This window comes from Macaca fascicularis, chromosome 20 (genome assembly GCF_037993035.2).
Source record: "Macaca fascicularis isolate 582-1 chromosome 20, T2T-MFA8v1.1".
Classification (NCBI taxonomy): domain Eukaryota; kingdom Metazoa; phylum Chordata; class Mammalia; order Primates; family Cercopithecidae; genus Macaca; species Macaca fascicularis.
In genome coordinates this window covers 43,454,920-43,474,507 of record NC_088394.1, presented here as the reverse complement: position 1 = coordinate 43,474,507, position 19,588 = coordinate 43,454,920, and the positions used below count along the sequence as shown (strand labels likewise).

The 19,588-nt window shown below is 39.1% G+C and overlaps 1 protein-coding gene across 10 annotated transcripts in view; it reads right to left on the bottom strand.

The window, feature by feature from the left end:
* The window catches only part of PHKB (phosphorylase kinase regulatory subunit beta), a 232,916-nt gene that overhangs the window by 129,490 nt on the left and 83,838 nt on the right, over window positions 1–19,588 (bottom strand). The gene's annotated exons all lie outside the window — the stretch shown is intronic.

Below are 19,588 nucleotides of genomic sequence, written 5' to 3'. Positions count from 1 at the left end.
AAGGCGTGAGATTGAATTAGTAACAAAACATCTCCCAACAAGATAAAGCCTAGGATCAGACATAGTCACAGCTGAATTCTACCAGAAATTTCAAAGAACTGGTACCAATCCTAGTGAAGCTATTCCAAAAGACAGAGCAAGAGGGAATCCTCCCTCACTCATTCTACAAAGTTGGTATCACCCTGATACCAAAGCAAGGAAAGGACATAACAACAAAAAAGAACTACAGACCAACATTCCTAATGAATACAGATGCAAAAAGCCTCAATAAAATACTAGCAAACTGAATCCAACAGCACATTGAAAAGATAATTCACCCTGATCAACTGGGCTTCATCCCCCGGATACAAGGATGGTTCAACAAATGCAAGTTAATAAATTGATTCGTCACATAAACAGAATTAAAAACAGAAACCATATGATTATTTTAAAAGATGCAGAAAAAGCATTCAATAAAATCCAGCATCCCTTCATGGATAAAAACCCTGAACAAACTAGGCATAGAAGAAATATACCTTAAAATTACAAAAGCCCAAATAAGACAAATCCACAGCCAACACCATACTGAATAGGGAGAAGTTGAAAGCATTTCTCCTAAGAACTAGAACAAGACAAGAATGCCTGCTTTCATCACTTCTCTTCAACATAGCACTGGAAGTCCTAGCCAGAGAAATCAGGCAAAAGAAAGAAATAAAGGGCATGTAAACTGAAAAACAGAAAGTCAAACTATCTCTGTTTACTAATATGATTTTTATACCTAGAAAACTCTAAAGACTCCTCCAAAGGACTCCTAGATTTTATAAATTCAATAATGTCTCAGGTTACAAAATCAAAGTACATAAATCCATAGCACTGCTATGTATCAATTATGAACAGGCTGAGAATCACATCAATAACTCAATCCCATTTACAATAGTTGCGAAGAAAAAAAAGAACTACAAAACAGTGATGAAAGAAATCAAAGATGACACAATGGAAAAACATGCCATGCTCAGGGATTGGAAGAATCAATATTGTGAAACTGACAATAGTGCCCAAATCAATCTATAGATTCAATGCAACTCCTCTCAAAATACTAATTATTTTTTCACAGGTCATTTTTCACAGAATTAGAAAAAAAAATCCTAAGGTTCATATGCAACCAAAAACCATTCTGAGTAGTCAAAGTAATCCAAAGCAAAAAGAAGAAATCTGGAGGCATCACATTACCTGACTTAAACACTACAAGGCTATAGTAACTAAAACAGTACAAAAATAGACACACAAAGCCTCTCCCAACATGGCGGCCTCAACAATACCAGTTTCCAGTGTGATCTATTATTGACCTTCAAGAACTAAGCAAAAAAGAATAATAAGAAGGGGAAGACTATCTCCCTCACAGACTTTCTGGCTGAGGATGGGGGGACTGGTAGAGGAAGCACCTATGTTTCTAAGCCAGTCAGCTGGGCTGATGAAACAGATGACCTGGAAGGAGGTAACAGTAACAATGAAGATGTGTATAGGGCACCTCCAATTGACCGTTCCATCCTTCTCACTGCTTCACGGGCTGCTCGGGAACCCAATATCAACTGGAGCCATCTTCCCAAATTGCTACCCTACATTGCTTTTCTAGGGAACCTACCCTATGATGTGACAGAAGAGTCCATTAAGGAATTCTTTAGAGGATTAAATATCAGTGCAGTGCGTTTAACACATGAACCCAGCAATCCAGATAATTTGAAAGGTTTGGTTATGCTGAATTTGAGGACCTGGATTCCCTGTTCAGTGCCCTGAGTCTCAATGAAGAGTCTCTAGGTAACAAGATAATTCGAGTGGACATTTCAGTCAAAAAACAACAGATGTTGGTGTGGATGCAGTGAAAAGGGAACATTTATACGCTATTGATGGGAATGAAAGTACAATATTTATGAAAGACAGTACGGAAATTTCTCCAAGAACTAAAAGTAGATCTACCATTCGATCCAGCAATCCCACTACTGGGTATCTCCCAAAGGAAAAAAAGTCATCATATAAAAAAGATACCTGCATGTGTATGTTTATCACAGCACATTTCAAAATTATAAAGATGTGGAATCAACTTAAGTGCCTATCAACCCATAAGTGGATTTTGAAAAATGTGACATACACACAGACACACACACACACACACACACACACACACATACACACACACATACCATGGAGTGCTACTCAGCCAAAAAAAAAAAAAAAGAATGAAATAATATCTTTTGCAGCAACTTGGATGCAATTAGGGGCCTTATCCTAAGTGAAGTATCTCAGGAATGAAAAACCAAATACCATATGTTCTCCCTTATAAGTGGGAGCTAAACGAAGGGTACACAAAGACATACAGAGTGGTATAGTGGACACTGGAGGCTCAGAAGGCGGGAGGGTGGGAGGGCGTTGAGGGATAAATAATTACCTACTGAGTACAATGTACATTATTTGGGTGATGGGTACCCTTAACGCCCAGACTTCCCCACTATAAAATTCATTCATGTAACCAAAAGCCATTTCTATCCCTAAATAGAAATACAATTTAAAAAACAAAAAGTAAAAAAGAAAGTAGGGTTCAAATATTTGAAAAGAATGTTAAACCTACTGTGTGCTCTAGAAATGGAAAAACAAAGTCTGAATGACAGCACATCTGTTTACAGCATGGTTTCCTGAATATTTTAAGCCCACTGATAAGACCTAATGCTCAGAAAAAAATGATTCCCTTGAAAATATTACTACTTATTGACAATATACCTGGTCATCCAAGAGCTCTAATGGAGATGCACAAGGAGATTAATGTTTTCATTTCTGCTAACACAACATTCATCCTGCAGTCCATGGCTCAAGGAGTAATCTTACTTTCAAGCCTTATTATTTAAGAAATGTCTTGCAAGGCAATAGGTGCCATAGATAGTGATTCCTCTGATGGATTTGAGCAAAGTAAATTGAAAATCTGGGAAGGACTCACCATTCTAGATGCCACTAAGAACATTCAAGATTCATGAGAGGAAGTCAAAATGTCAGTATTAACAGGAGTTTGGAAGAAGCTGATTCCAACGGTCATGGATAAGTGTGAGGAGTTCAGGACTTCAATGGAAGAAGAGCGAGCAGATGTGGTGGAAATACCAAAAGAACCAGAATTAGAAGTGGACCCTAAAATGAGACTAAATTCCTGTAACCTCATGATAAAACTTGAATGGATGAGGAATTAATTCTTACAGATGAGAAAAGAAAGTGGTTCTTGAGATGAAATTTACTCCTGGTAAAGAGCTGTGAATATTAATGAGTTGACAACAAAGGATTTAGAATACTTCATATATTTAGCCGATAAAGCAGTGGCAGGGTTTGAGAGGACTGACTCCGATTTTGAGAGAGTTCTAATGCGGATAAAATACTATCAAACAGCATCATATGTTACAGAGAAATCTATTGTGAAAGGAAGAGTCATTCAATGTGGCAAACTTCACTGTTGTCTTATTTTGAGAACTTGTCACAGCCATTCCAATCTTCAGCAACCACCAGCCTGATCAGTCAGCAGCCAACAAGACTGAGGCAAGACCTTCTATAAGCAAAAATTTACAACTCACTGAAGGCTCAGATGACTGTTAGCATTTTTAAGCAATAATGTATTTTTAACTAAGGCAAAGTTCTTTTTCCAAGATGGACACCCACAGTGACAAAACCACATCACTGGAGGGTGCTGATCTCACCCTGCTGATTCTCAACTCAAAATAGGCTGGAGGAGGCAGAAGCTACATCTCTTTTTGTTCAGCAATTTGTTGCTTTTGTCTACTAAGTGCAGGAAATCCTTTAAGATAAAAAATAAAATATTGCTGAATAACCTGTGGACAGCTAGCTATGTGGACAAAGTGGGGAATGGCCACATCTCTACTGGGAGGTCCTTTCTCTTGGGCTGGCCCATGGCGAGCTTCATGGCCACATTTTGGGCTCTGAAGATTACCAGCTGTGGGTCACTTCTGGCATGAAAAAGGCCCCATGTCCACTCGCTGAGCATGCATTCTCACGGAATTAAAATAAGCCATCCCCAAGCCACTATACTCCCGCCACAGGGACAGGGAACTCCACCTCTCCTTCCACCTTTCAAGAGCCCTTCTTTTGGCAGGGTTCTAACACTTGCCAGGACAATCTGTGCACGACTCTACCAGCCTTAAAGCTGGGCCAGCTCTTTGGAGCTTCTCTCACAGATGTTTGTGAGAATGACAACATACCCACCCCTCTCTGGATACGCCTTTTAAAATCAACCAAAAAGGGCCACTCAACAGAGGGTATCTTCAGAAAATCGGCAAATATAAAATCATATCGAGCCCTAAAGGAGAAACTAAATTCTGGAGATAAAGTGAACTTAGACAATGAGTCTATTCTTCTGGAAACATCATTCTTAAATGAAAGAATATCCAAGGAAGTATATTTTCATCCAATCTCTATGATGAATGGCTTAGTGTATTCATCAAGGGAATGAATAGGAGAAAATAATTGCTATCCAGAGGCTTTTAGACCAGCTGCCAAAAGCCAGTGTTGTTCTCTTGAGATACCTTTTTGGAGTGTACACGTTGAACATTCCTTATCCAATCAGATAATAGCCTATCATTTATCAGCATGTATAGCCCCAAGCATTCTTCAGCTGTCTACTTCCTGCAGCTCAAAACTAGAAAATGAATTCACAAAAAGTCCAGTGTGATGACTCTGATTTTAAAAAAGAGAATTCAAAAAAAAGGTTTCTCTGGTACAATTTCTCATTGAAAACTGCCTCATGATATTTGGAAAAGACATCACTTCCCACTTTGGGAAGAACTCAGAGTTGTGATAACAGCCAGAAGGCTTCGGTGAAAACAAAGCAACCTCTTTAATCCAAGCCAGTAAGAGTCACGGTGGTTTACAAGAAAATCACAACTGTAGAATGATGCCCAGGCCCATCTGGAATGGGTCCACCCAGCTACCCGTCCAGTTACTGAAGATTCAAATCTCCATAGGCCCATTTGACTCTTCCTTTTCTTTCATTTCCTTAAGTGTTCCACTGAGAACAATTTTCCCAAAATGTCTGCAGAATTTGGATTAAATCCTCATGTTCTTTCCAAAAATAAGTAAATTTCTTGGCAAAAGAATGAACATGTGGCACCTTAAACTAAGACAACCACTGTGGATCATGTTTTTAAATCACTTGTTTTCAGTTGAACACTGAACGAGCACCTTCCAACATCCCAGCTCATCCCATTTTCCTTTTCCTTATCCCATATATACGTATTTGCAAAAATCTTCCCATAAAATATACCTTCTATCTTTCCAACCCTATCATATTGTATTATTACTTTTCCATTGATATAAAATAAATGTATATATTTTTGGAGTAAAAAAGAATTCTACAGTTTTAACTCTTACATATAGGTCTTTGATCTATTTCATATTCATTTTTTTATATGGTGTGAAATAGGGGTCAGATTCATTCCTCTGCATGTGGACATCCAGTTGTCCTAGCACTATTTGTTGACAACTATCCTTTTCCCCTGAATTGTCTTTGCACGTTTGTGAAAATCGATTGACTACAGATGTGTGGGTTTATTTCTGTACTCTTATTTCTATTTCCCCGATCTCCTTGTCCTTATGCCAGAACCACACTATTTTAATTATTGTAGCTTTGTAGTAAGTTTTGAAATTGAAAAGTGTGAGTCCAATCTTGTTCTTTTTCGATGTTGTTTTGACTAGTCTGGTTCCCTTACCTTTCCATGTGAAGCTCATCAATTTCTGCAAAAAAGACAGTTGGATTTTTTACATAGATTACATAAACATAGGATGTCTTTCCATTTATTTAGGTCTTCTTTAATATCTCTTAACATTTCTTTGTAGTTTTCAATGTATAAGTACAAGAACCTATGCAAGTGTTACACTTATTTTGTTAATCCCCTCTACTTTTAAGACGAGGAAACAAGCTCAGAGCAGCTTTAAAATCCATCCTTACTTCTGCTCTTTGGTGAAAACTTTGTACCCTACTAGAAGATATGCTGACCAATTTACCCTGACTTTCAAGAGCAATTGAGCCAATAATCTGGATTTAAGATAGTATCCTAATGAATCTAATCTGCAGCCTAGCATATCACTGCCAGTGAAGGTTCCCTGCCAGTGAAGGAAGTACTTGATGCTTCCACAGGTTAAACAAATTTCATGACAATTCACATGTACTGCTAGCATACTAATGGCAGCGGGCTCTTTGCAGGTCCAAAGTTATTTTAGAGAGAAATAACAAGGGCTGGAACCTAAAGGAATAAAATCCAAGTGAAGGACCTGTGGTGGTTTAAAGCATGTCTGAAATTCTTTGACACTCCTCCCCATCAAGAGGTGGAGTCTAATATCCCCTGCTAGAATACAGACTGGTCTTAGTGACTCCAACAAATAGGATGTGGTGGAATTTACACTGCATGACTTCTGAGCCTAGGTCACAGATAAGAAAACAGCTCCCACCTAACTCTCTGCCTTGGATTCTGGGCCTTGGAACCCAGCCACCGTGCTGTGAGAAAGCCTATATGGAAAAACTTCACATAGGCCTTCCAGGGGACAGGTCCTGCCAAGGTCTTAGTCAACACTCAGATACCCAAGTGACAAAGCCTTCAAGATAAGCCCAGCCCCAGTCAAAATGATGACAAACACATTAGAGACCCTGAGCACACAAACTGCCCAGCTTAACTCAGTCTACCATCTTAATAATAAATAATAATGTAAGACAATAATAATAAAAGATTGTTGTTGTTTTATGCCTCTAAGTTTGGGTTTATTTGCAACAATTTGGGTTATTATTTGCAACAATAGGTAACTGGAAAAAAAATCTAAGTCAGATTGCAAACTCTACCAAGTACCCAGAACAATTAGGCCAATCATAATTTTGCATACTGTAAAATAGTAACCAAATTACCATAGTATCTGAACAAGAATTTTAGAGCCTTAGACCCTAAGGGTTAGAAAAGTCCCTTGGGGTTGTATATTTGGACTGTTTATGTAAAAACATTCATTGTTAACTGGCTTTCTTCCTTAAGAATGTGTTCCTGATGACCCAGGAGCTCCCTTAGGCCCCAATGCACAAAAATTTACATTCAGTTAACCCAGTAATACCAGAAAAATTCCTCCTACAGTATGAGGTACATATTTTATTAAATATTTACAATATTTTGAAATGTAAAGAGAAAATAACTTATTCAAAAGGCAAACACACATGAAATTCAGTACTTAGAAACACAATGTAGCCAGCCCAAGGTTCTGTCTTTAATGGCACAAAAAAACAGCTATGGGATGAATTTGGAAATTGTCACTTAAATGTGGCATTTTAAAAGAAACAAGGCTGGGCACGGTGGCTCATGCCTGTAATCCCAGCACTTTGGGAGGCCGAGGTGGACGAGATCACTTGAGGTCAGGAGCTCAAGACCAGCCTGGCCAACATGGCAAAACCCTGTCTATATTAAAAACACAAAAATTATCCAGGCTTGGTAGCACATGCCTGTAATCCCAGACTAGAGAAGAGACTTGCTTGAACCCGGGGGCAGAGGTTGCAGTGAGCCAAGATCGCACCACTGCACTCTAGCCAGAGCAACAGAGTGAGACTCTGTTTCAAAAAAAAAACAAACAAAAACAAACAAAAAACAAAAAGAAACAAATACTGTACCTGAACTAGAGTAAAATTCACAAATATGTTAATTTATTATCCACTAGTTATTCAAATATCTGGCAACAGCAAGCTATTTAGAAACCCCACCACAATCATAACATGATCTTACATTTTAATGGCAATTTCTATTGTTGGCAATATATATTGTTGTAAGAATTTAAAAATATTTTAAGGCTACAAGATACTCTCAGGAAACTAAATTATTCTATTATTAGCTATTGAACATATTAATAGTAGATGACTAATATCAACAGAACATTTGCTGATTTGATTATTGCAAGATGGTACCTTAACATCTTTATTCTAATATTCACTGAAGAGAGCTAAAATAAAGCAACATTTGTTTGAGAGATAGTGATTTGTTGCATAAATCAAAGCTGTTATAGAAAAGATAGGTCTGACTATTTAATTTCACACCTACCATGTAATTCACAAAAGTAACTGGCAGGCATGAGAACTAAATTCACAATCTTCTGCTCATTAACACTGTTTTAAATCCCTGAGCTACCCAATCATATTTCCTAGAAGAACAAGGACTTCACAGTACTATAGTGTGTTCAGTATGGCAAAGATACATAAAATGAAGCAGAATGGTTGGACGGTAGCTTCTAATAGTTCCATGACGAAAATATAAAAAATGACTTAAGAAGACTAAGTCATTACTTTAAGTAATAAGCACCATATGGAATAAAAGGGTCACTGAAAGCTTCTTAAACTGAGTAAAGTGGTGCTATGATTGTTATTTATCTGATATTTTAGTGATGGCTTTCTTTATTAGAAAAGCCAAGAGAATAGAACATAAAACCACTTTAAAAAGCTAAAAAAGTCAGGAGTCTGGCAAGATGGCCAAATAGGAACAGCTCTGGTCTGCAATTCCCAGCAAGACCAAAGCGGAAGGTGGGTGATTTCTGCATTTTTAACTGAAGTATCTGGCTTATCTCACTGGGACTGGTTAGACAGTGGGTGCAGCCCACTGAGAGCAAGCTGAAGCAGGGTGGGGCGTCATCTCTCGGGTAATGCAAGGCGTCAGGGAACTCCCTCCCCTAGCCAAAGGAAGCCATGAGGGACTACGCCGTGAGGAATGGTACACTCTGGCCCAGATACTAAGCTTTTTCCACAGTCGTTGCAACGCACAGACCAGGAGATTCCCTTGGGTGCCACCAGGGCCCTGGGTTTCAAGCACAAAACTGGCTAGCCATTTGGGAAGACAGCGAGCTAGCTGCAGCAGCTTTTTTCATACCTCAGTGGCACCTGGAATGCCAGGGAAACAGAACCGTTCACTCCCCTGGAAAGGGGGCTGAAGCCAGGCCACCAAGTGGTCTAACTCAGCAGATCCCACCCCCATGGAGCCCAGCAAGCTAAGATCCACTGGTGTGAAATTCTCATTGCCAGTACAGCAGTCTGAAGTCGACCTGGGACGCTCCAGCTTGGTGGGGAAAGGGGCATCCACCATTAATTACTGAGGCTTTAGTAGGTGGTTTTCCCCTCACAGTGTAAACAAAGCCATGGGGAAGTTCCAACTGGGCGGAGCCCACCACAGCTCAGCAAAGCCACTGTAGTCAGACTACCCATCTAGATTCCTCCCCTCTGGGTAGGACATCTCTGAAAAAAAGGCAGCGGCCGCAGTCAGGGGCTTATAGATAAAACTTCCATCTCCCTGGGACAGAGCACCTGGGGGAAGGGGCAGCTGTGGGCACAGTTTCAGCAGACTTAAATGTCCCTTCCTGCCAGGTCTGAAGAGACCAGCAGGCCTCCCAGCACAGCATTCGAGCTCTGCTAAGGGTCAGACTGCCTCCTCAAGTGGGTTCCTGACCCTGTGTCTCCTGATTGGGAGACATCTCCCAGCAGGGGCCGACAGACATCTCATACAGGAGAGCTCCAGCTGGCATCTGGTGGGTGCCCCTCTGGGACAGAGCTTCCAGAGGAAGAAACAGGTGGCAATCTTTGCTGTTCTGCAGCCTCTGCTGGTGATACCCATGCAAACAGGGTCTGGAGTGAACCTCCAGCAAAGTCCTGCAGACCTGTCGTAGAGGGGCCTGACTGTTAGAAGCAAAACTAGCAAACAGAAGGGAATAGCATCAATATCAACAAAAAGGACGTCCACTCAGAAACCCCATCCGAAGGTCACCAACATCAAAGACTAAAGGTAGATAAATCCACGAACATGGGGAGAAACCAGTCCAAAAGGCTGAAAATTCCAAAAACCATTCGCCTCTTCTCCTCCAAAGGATCACAACTCCTTGCCAGCAAGGGAACAAAACTGGATGGAGAATGAGTCTGATGAACCTACAGAAGTAGGCTTCAGAAGGTGGGTAATAACAAAGTCCTCCAAGCTAAAGGAGCATGTTCTAACCCAATGCAAGGAAGCTAAGAACTTTGAAAAAAGGTTAGACGAATTGCTAACTAGAATAACCAGCTTAGAGAAGAACATAAATTAACTGACAAAACTGAAAAACACAGCACAAGAACTTCATTACACATACACAAGTATCAATAGCTGAATCAATCAAGCAGAAGAAAGGATATCAGAGACTGAAGATCAATTTAATGAAATAAAGTGAGAAGACAAGATTAGAGGAAAAACAATGAAAAGGAATGAACAAAGCCTCCAAGAAATATGGGACTATGTGAAAAGACCAAACCTATGTTTAGCTGGTGTACCTGAAAGCGATGGGGAGAATGGAACCAGGCTGGAAAACACTCTTCAAGATATTATCCAGGAGAACTTCCCCAACCTAGCAAGACAGGCCAACATTCAAATTCAGGAAATACAGAGAACACCACAAAGATACTCCTTGAGAAGAACAACCCCTAGACACATAATCATCAGACTCACCAAGATTGAAATGAAGGAAAAAATGTTAAGGGCAGCCAGAGAGAAAGGCTGGGTTACCCACAAAGGGAAGCCCATCAGACTAACAGCAGATCTCTCTACAGAAACCCTACAAGCCGGAAGAGAGTGGGGACCGATATTCAACATTCTTTGTTTTATTTTTGTGTTTTTTTGTTTTGTTTTTGTTTTTGAGACGGGGTCTTGCTCTGTCGCAGTGGCACAATCTCAGTTCACTGAAACCTCCACCTCCTGATTTCAACGGGTTCAAGCAATCCTCTGCCTCAGCCTCCCGAGTGGCTGGGATTACAGGCGCCTGCCACCATGCCCGGCTAATTATTGTATTTTTAGTAGAGACAAGGTATCATCATCTTGGCCAGGCTGGTGTCGAACTCCTGACCTCATGATCTACCTGCCCTGGCCTCCCAAAGTGCTGGGATTACAGGTGTGAGCCACCAGGGCCTCAACATTCTTAAAGAAAAGAATTTTAAACCCAGAATTTCAAATCCAGCCAAACTAAGCTTCATAAGCGAAGGAGAAATAAAATCCTTTATAGACAAGCAAATGCTGAGAGACTTTGTCACCACCAGGTCTGCCTTACAAGAGCTCCTGAAGGAAGCACTAAATATGGAAAGGAAAAACTGGTACCAGCCACTGCAAAAACATGTCAAATGGTAAAGACCATCGACACTATGAAGAAACTGCATCAACTAACGGGCAAAATAACCAGCTAACATCATAATGACAGGATCAAATTCACACATAACAATATTAACCTTAAATGTAAATGGGCTAAATGCCCCAATTAAAAAACACAGACTGGAAAATTGGATAAAGACTCAAGACTCAGCAGTGTGCTGTATTCAGGAGATCCATCTCATGTGCAAAGACACATAGGCTCAAAATAAACGGATGGAGGAGTATTTACCAAGCAAATGGAAAAAAAAAAAAAAAAAAAAAAAAAAAACACCAAAAAAACAGGGTTGCAATCCTAGTGTCTGACAAAACAGATTTTAAATCAACAAAGGTCAAAAAATACAAAGAAGGCCATTACATAATGGTAAAGGGATCAATGCAACAAGAACAGCTAACTATCATAAATACATATGCACCCAATACAGGAGCACCCAGATTCATAAAGCAAGTTGTGAGAGACCTACAAAGAGACTTACACTCCCACACAATAATAGTGGAAGACTTTAACACCCGACTATCAATATTAGACAGATAACGAGACAGAAAATTAACAAGGATATTCAGGACTTGAACTTAGCTCTGGACCAAGCGGACCTAATAGACAGAACTCTACACCCCAAATCAACAGAAGATACATTCTTCTCAGCAACACATCACACTTATTCTAAAATTGACCACATAATTGGAAGTAAAATACTCCTCAGCAAATGCAAAAGAACAGAAATCATAACAAACTATCTCTCAAACCACAGTGCAATCAAATTAGAACTCAGGATTAAGAAACTGACTCAAAACCACACAACTACATGGAAACTGAACAACCTGCTCCTGAATGACTACTGGGTACATAACAAAATGAAGGCAGAAATAAAGACGTTCTTTGAAATCACTGAGAACAAAGACAAATGTACCAGAATCTCTGGGACATAGCTAAAGCAGTGTGCAGAGGGAAATTTATAGCACTAAATGCCCAAAGGAGAAAGTGGGAAAGATCTAAATTCGACACCCTAACATCACAATTAAAAGAAGTAGAGAAGCAAGAACAAACAAATTCAAAAGCTACCAGAAGACAAGAAATAAATAAGATCAGAGGCGAACTGAAGGAGATAGACACACACACACACACACACACACCTTTCAAAAAAATCAATGAATCCAAGAGCTGGGTTTTTGAAAAGATTAACAAAATAGACCACTAGCCAGACTAATAAAGAAGAAAAGAGAGAAGAATCAAATAGACACAATAAAAAATAAAAAAGAGATATCACCAGTGAACCCACAGAAATACAAATTACCATCAGAGAATAGTATAAATACCTCTATGCAAATAAAGTAGAAAATCTAGAAAAAAAATGGAGAAATTCCTAGACACATACACCCTCCCAAGACTAAACCAGGAAGAAGTCAAATCCCTGAATAGACCAATAACAACTTCTGAAATTGAAGCAGTAATTAATAGCCTGCCAACCAAAAAAAGCCCAGAACCAGATGAATTCACAGCTGAATTTTACCAGAGGTACAAAGAGGAGCTGGTACCATTCCTTCTGAAACTATTACAAACAATAGAAAAAGAGGGATTCCTCCCTAACTCATTTTATGAGGCCAGCATCATCCTGATAATAAAACCTGGCAGAGACACAACAAAAAAAGATTTCAGGCCAGTATGCCTGATGAATATCAATGTGAAAATCCTCAATAAAATAGTGGCAAACTGAATCCAACAGTACATCAAAAAGCTCATCTACCACGGTCAAGGCAGCTTTATCCCTGGGACGCAAGGCTGGTTCAACATACACAAATCAATCACATAAACAGAACCAATGTCAAAAACCACATGATTATCTCAATAGATGCAGAAAAGGCCTTTGATGAAATTCAACACGCCTTCATGATAAAAACTCTCAATAAAATAGGTATTGATTGAATGTATCTCAACATAAGAAGAGCTATTTATGACAAACCCACAGTCAATATCATACTGAATGGGCAAAAACTGGAAACATTCCCTTTGAAAATCGGCACAAGACAAGGATGCCCTCTCTCACCACTCCTATTCAACATAGTATTGGAAGTTCTAGTCAGGGCAATCAAGCAAGAGAAAAAAAAAAAGCGTATTCAAATAGGAATGGAGGAAATCAAATTGTCTCTGTTTGGAGATGACATGATTATATATTTAGAAAACCCCATAGTCTCAGCTCAAAATCTCCGTAAGCTGATAAGCAACTTCAGCAAAGTCTCAGGATATAAAATCAACGTGCAAAAATCACAAACATTCCTATACACCAATAATAGACAAAGAGAGAGCCAAATCACGAGTGAACTACAATTCACAATTTCTAGGGGGGGAAAAAAAAAGCAGGGATTGCAATCCTAGTTGCTGATTAAATACCTAGGAATAGAACTTACAAGGGATGTGAAGGACCTCTTCAAGCAGAACTACAAACCACTGCTCAAGAAATAAGAGAGGACACAACCAAATGGAAAAACATTCCATGCTCATGCATAGGGAGAATCAATATCGTGAAAATGGCCATACTGCCCAAAGTAATTTATAGATTCAATATTATCCCCATCAAGCTACCATTGACTTTCTTCACAGAATTAGAAAAAACTACTTTAAAGTTCATATGGAACCAAAAAAGAGCCTGCATAGCCAAGAAAATCCTAAGCAAAAAGAACAAAGCTGGAGGCATCAGGCTACCTGACTTCAAACTATACTACAAGACTACAGTAACCCAAACAGCATGGTACTGGTACCAAAACAAAGATATAGACCAATGGAACAGAACAGAGGCCTCAGAAATAACACTACATATCTACAACCATCTGATATTTGACAAAGCTGACAAAAACAAGCCACGGGTAAAGGACTCCCTATTGAATAAATGGTGTTGGGAAAACTGGCTAGCCATATGCAGAAAACTGAAACTGGACCCCTTCCTTAAACCTTATACAAAAATTAACTCAAGATGGATTAAAGACTTAAATGTAAGACCTAAAACTGGCCAGGTACAGTGGCTGACACCTGTAATCTCAGCACTTTGGGAGGCCGAGGTGGGTGGATCAGAGGTCAGGAGATCAAGACCATCCTGGCTAACACTGTGAAACCCCGTCTCTACTAAAAAATACAAAAAATTAGCCAGACATGGTGGCGGGTGCCTGTAGTCCCAGCTACTTGGGAGGCTGAGGCAGGAGAATGGCGTGAACCCAGAAGGCAGAGCTTGCAGTGAGCCTAGATTGCGCCACTGCACTCTAGCCTGGGTGACAGAGTAAGACTCCATTTAAAAAAAAAAAAAAAACATAAAAACTCTAGAAGAATACTTAGGCAATACCATTCAGGACATAGGCATTGGCAAAGACTTCATGACTAAAACATCACAAGCAATGGCAACAAAAGCCAAAAGCCAAAGTGGGAGAAAATTTTTGCAATCTATCCATTTGATAAAGGGCTAATATGCAAAATCTACAAAGAACTTAAACAAATTTACAAGAAAAAAACAACCCCATCAAAAGGTGGGCAAAGGGTATGAACAGACACTTTTTAAAAGAAGACATTTATGCATCCAACAAACATATGAAAAAAGCTCATCATCACTGGTCATTAGAGAAATGCAAATCAAAACCACAATGAGATACCCTCTCACACCAGTTAGAATAGGGAGCATTAAAAAGTCAGGAAACAACAGATGCTGGACAGGATGTGGAAAAATAGGAATGCTTGTCCACTGTTGGTGGGAGTGTAAATTAGTTCAACCATTGTGGAAGACAGTGTGGCGATTCTTCAAGGTTCTAGAATGAGAAATACCATTTGACCCAGTAATCCCTTTACTGGGTATATACCCTAAGGATTATAAATCATTCTACTATAAAGACACATGCACACATATGTTTATTGCAGCACTGTTCACAATAGCAAGGACTTGCAACCGACCCAAATGCCCATCAATGATAGACTACTGGATAAAGAAAATGTGGCACATATACACCACGGAATACTATGCAGCCATAGAACAGGACGAGTTCATGTCCATTGTAGGGACATGGATGAAGCAGGAAACCATCATTCCCAGCAAACTAACACAAGAACAGAAAACCAAACACCACATTTTCTCAGTCATAAGGGGGAGTTGAACAATGAGAACACATGGACACAGGGAGGGGAACATCACACACCGGGGCCTGTCAGAGGGTGGAGGGCTAGGGGAGGGATAGCATTAGGAGAAATACCTAATGTAGATGATGGGTTGATGGGTACAGCAAACCACCATGGCACATGTGTACCTATGTAACAAACCTGCACATTTTGCACATGCACCCCAGAACTTTTAAGTATAATTAAAAAGCTAAAAAAAAATCAGACTTCAATTCCTTTTGCTTCTGTAGTCCTCTATATATCACAAACACAAGACTTAACAAAGTGAAACAGGAAATTATGCTGTTAAACACAAAGTTCTACTTAGGAGTTTATTTCTGTACATTTCGACACATATGCACATTAGTAAATTATTAAGTACAGTTTTCCTTTTTGTTTCCCAGTAGCCAAAAAAAATCAAAATTAGGGTTTGGAATTCAATTCACATTTTGTAACAAAGACTCATCTCTTCTTCAAAACACACAGGTACAGGTTTAAAGGTAGCCCAAGGAGTAGAAATAACCTTACATTAATGAGGAGGGAGAAATTTAAAGATTAAAATATTTGCATTAAATTTGTAGAGATTGAGAGGACTTCTCTGACGTACAACTCTGGAGACTCAGAATTACTGCTATAATAAATAGGTACCAAAATGATATATGGAGGAAAGTGGAATTAAATATGATAATATAGAATTTAAGAAAGTATGGGCATGCATTAAAAGACTTAGAGACTTAACAGGAAAAAAGAAGAACATTATCCAATATAGCTCCAGACACCTTAGGAAAAATTGAAAGGGGTGTGTTATTTGAGGAAAAGCAAACAGAAAACTCAGAAGAACAGGGAATGGTTACTTAGGAAACATTTCAAGATAAACATAGTGAGATCAGAGCAATAGACCCTTAACTGAAGCCCTGGAAAGGGTGAGGCTGCTGTTAGAATGAGGTTTTGATCAATGTAAGGAGAGTATTCTTAACAAAAAAATTCTGGGGTTTATCTAAGAATACTAAACAATTCAAGAATTTGAATTAAAAGGGGACCAGCCAATCTGGGGTTGAAATGGGAGGGCAAACAGGGTCTCACCAAAGCATTAAGCCGAATCAAGCTATACTGATTACTAAGCTACGATATCATGCTTGAAACTTACCACAATTTTATAGAGCGTTTACACCATGCAGTACTTTCACACTTTAGAGAAACTTTTTATGACTTTGAAATACAATGTGACATAGTAAAAATGATTTTGGAGTTGTGGGCCAATGACATGGAATCCAGTTCTGGTTCTACCACCCATTGAGTTATATGATGTAAGGTGTGGGGTACCCCAAAGTCTTCTAAACATTTGTTTCCTCCTATATAAAATGCAGTAAGGTTCCTGGCCTGGCCTAAACATATTCCATAACTGTTCAGTGTCACAGATTGCAATTATTAAAGGACAGCTGGACATGGATGCTGAAGAGAGAGCCTCTGACTTCAGAAGAGTACATGTGCGTCTTTTGGGGCCCAGGGGTCGAAATCTTCTTTGATACGAGGTGCAACTTAGAAGGGATGTACTCAACGTGGCAAGGAAAGGAAGAGTCAGTCACTTCAACTGAGGCCCTAGTGAGCACCAAGGCAACACTCAGATTATGCTCTGTTCTCTCTCTGACTCCTGGTACAGATGACTGTATAGCACAGAGAAAGGAGAGTGGCAGAGAAAGTGTCAGGCTACGAAGGGAAGTGTAAGTACTTATGGTAAGTATTACTATGTATTAATTCAAGCTGTCTGAAATTATGAGAACAGCTTCAGGATATAACAAGGATACTGCATTAAGCAGTAAAGAATAGATCCAATAAACCCCAAATAGTTCTGGGGTATCCTATGGCAGAGACAGATTAAGAGGTGTGACTTGATCCTACATTCCACTACATAGGCCTAAGTGCAGAAAGATACTGGCCGCCCACTACCACAGCCGTCACTGCCTCCGTGAGCACATGGAGCTCAATTCTCCTGCAGTTTCAAAATGTATCCTTTGGACATCAGAGGTGATAGATTCAAAACAGAAGACCTGACCTTGGAAACTTTCAGATAAAAAATTAAGGTTAAAGTTCTTTTTGGGAATTTTAAAGTGTTATACTATGGACAATTACAAGATCAATGTCAAATAAAGTATAAAACCCATCATCCAAACTTAAATGACAAACTTCATCTCTCATCCATTTGAACAAAATCGGCCGACTACAATTAAGATTAATTTTGCATGCAAAAGATGGCAAAGAACATCACATAATGATTTTTCAAGCCTTCAAACAAAAACCTTAATGAATCAATTTAAAGACTGGCACCTCAGTTATAGGAATACAAGTTGGAGCCTGTTTTGTCACCAGGCACCTTCTAACACCCTTACTTTCTAGGGTCAGTAGTAACTTTTATTTAAGGTTCTTTCTGAGTTTACTACAGTTTACTTTTGTTTTTATTTTTATTTTTGAGATGGAGTCTCATTCTGTCACCCAGGCTGGAGTGCAGTGGTGCGATCTCAGCTCACTACAGACTCTGCCTCCCAGGTTCAAGAGATTCTCCTGCTTCAGCCTCCCAAGTAGTTGTGATTACAGGCGCATGCCACAATGCCAGGCGAATTTTTGTATTTTTTTTAAGTAGAGACGGGGTGTCACCATGTTGGTCAGGCTGGTCTCAAACTCCCAACCTCAGGTGATCTGTCCGCCTCAGCCTCCCAAAGTGTTGGGATTACAGATGTGAGCCACTGCTCCTGGCCTACTATAGTTTTTATAAACAGAAAAACTTCTAGTCTAAATATTTCACGCTGAAAATAATGGCAACAGGGTCAGACTGATATATTAAAAGCTTATTAAAAAAGAAGGAAGAGATCTGATAATCATACGTACTGAAAAGGTAAATTTTAAAAATCATCGTATCTAATTAGATCCAATTTCTTATTATTTGAGTGATAATCTGGAATGCTGAGCACTTACTTTGGATGAGGGCTGAATTATAACATCATCTATCTAATTTTAGTATTTGCCAGAATCTGTTTAATGTCTGAAATGAACTTTACCACAAATTATTCCTCTACTTCACTGACTTTTTCATTGATTGATACTATTCTGGTCTATACTGTAAAAATTCTTCACATGAATCACAAAACCTATAGAAAAATGTTTCTATGTTAGTTAAGGATTAATCTTAAAGTCCCTTTAATTTAAATATTTTTTATTAAAATGTTCTTAAATGTGTAAGTACACTAACATTCTAGTGCTTATGCTAGGCATTCAAATGCTTTATATACACTACTACAACAATGACAACGATTATTACAACAATGAAATAAAGTAGAATTATAATTATTTATTTTACAGATGAGAAAACTGAATCATAAGAAGGTCACATAACTTGCTGAGGGTTATATAGTGATCTGGAGCCAGGTTTTAGTTTACTAAATATCTTATATCAACTTATTTTTGTGTGTGCGATTAGTCTATCAAAAAATATAGACCACTTTGGATTCCTCTTAACCAGTGTTTTCTAGAGTGTTTCTTTTTTCTTTTTCTTTTTTTTTTTTTTAACGGGGTCTTGCTCTGTCATGCAGGCAGGAGTACAGTGGCACGATCTTGGTTCACTGCAACCTCTGTCTCCCGGGTTCAAGCCATTCTCCTGCCTCAGCCTACCCAGTTGCTGGGAATACAGGCATGCACCACCATGCCCAGCTACTTTTTGTATTTTTAGTAAAGATGGGGTTTCACCATGTTGGCCAGGCTGGTCTCGAACTCCTGACCTTGTGATCCTCCTGCCTCAGCCTCCCAAAGTGCTAGGATTACAGGCGTGAGTGAGTCACCATGCGTGGCCTCTAGACTGTTTCTTTACTTCATTTAAGTCTCAATAATCCAAACTAACCTACAGTAATAACTTTTAGCTTAAATTTATACATCTTTTAGTGCAACATGGATAGGACTTATTGAACTATATTGTTATTAAAATATGATCTCCTTGGCATAAAATTAGGATTTAGGAAAGGTACAATCAGTCACTAAAGTTATTTCCTTAACCCTAAGGATTAAAAGAAATTCATAAACTACTACTATCAGTTATTAGCTATTGTTGCTTATTCAAACGCACTAAACCACAGCTCAAGATGTTGATCACAGATCTTACAGATGACAATGAATCTTAAGTTTTACATGAACAGTGTAAGAATCTGTGGTCAAGATAAAAATCAGTTCTATAACATGGAAGGAAATTTTATATTCAGTGCATATACAACTGGAGTTT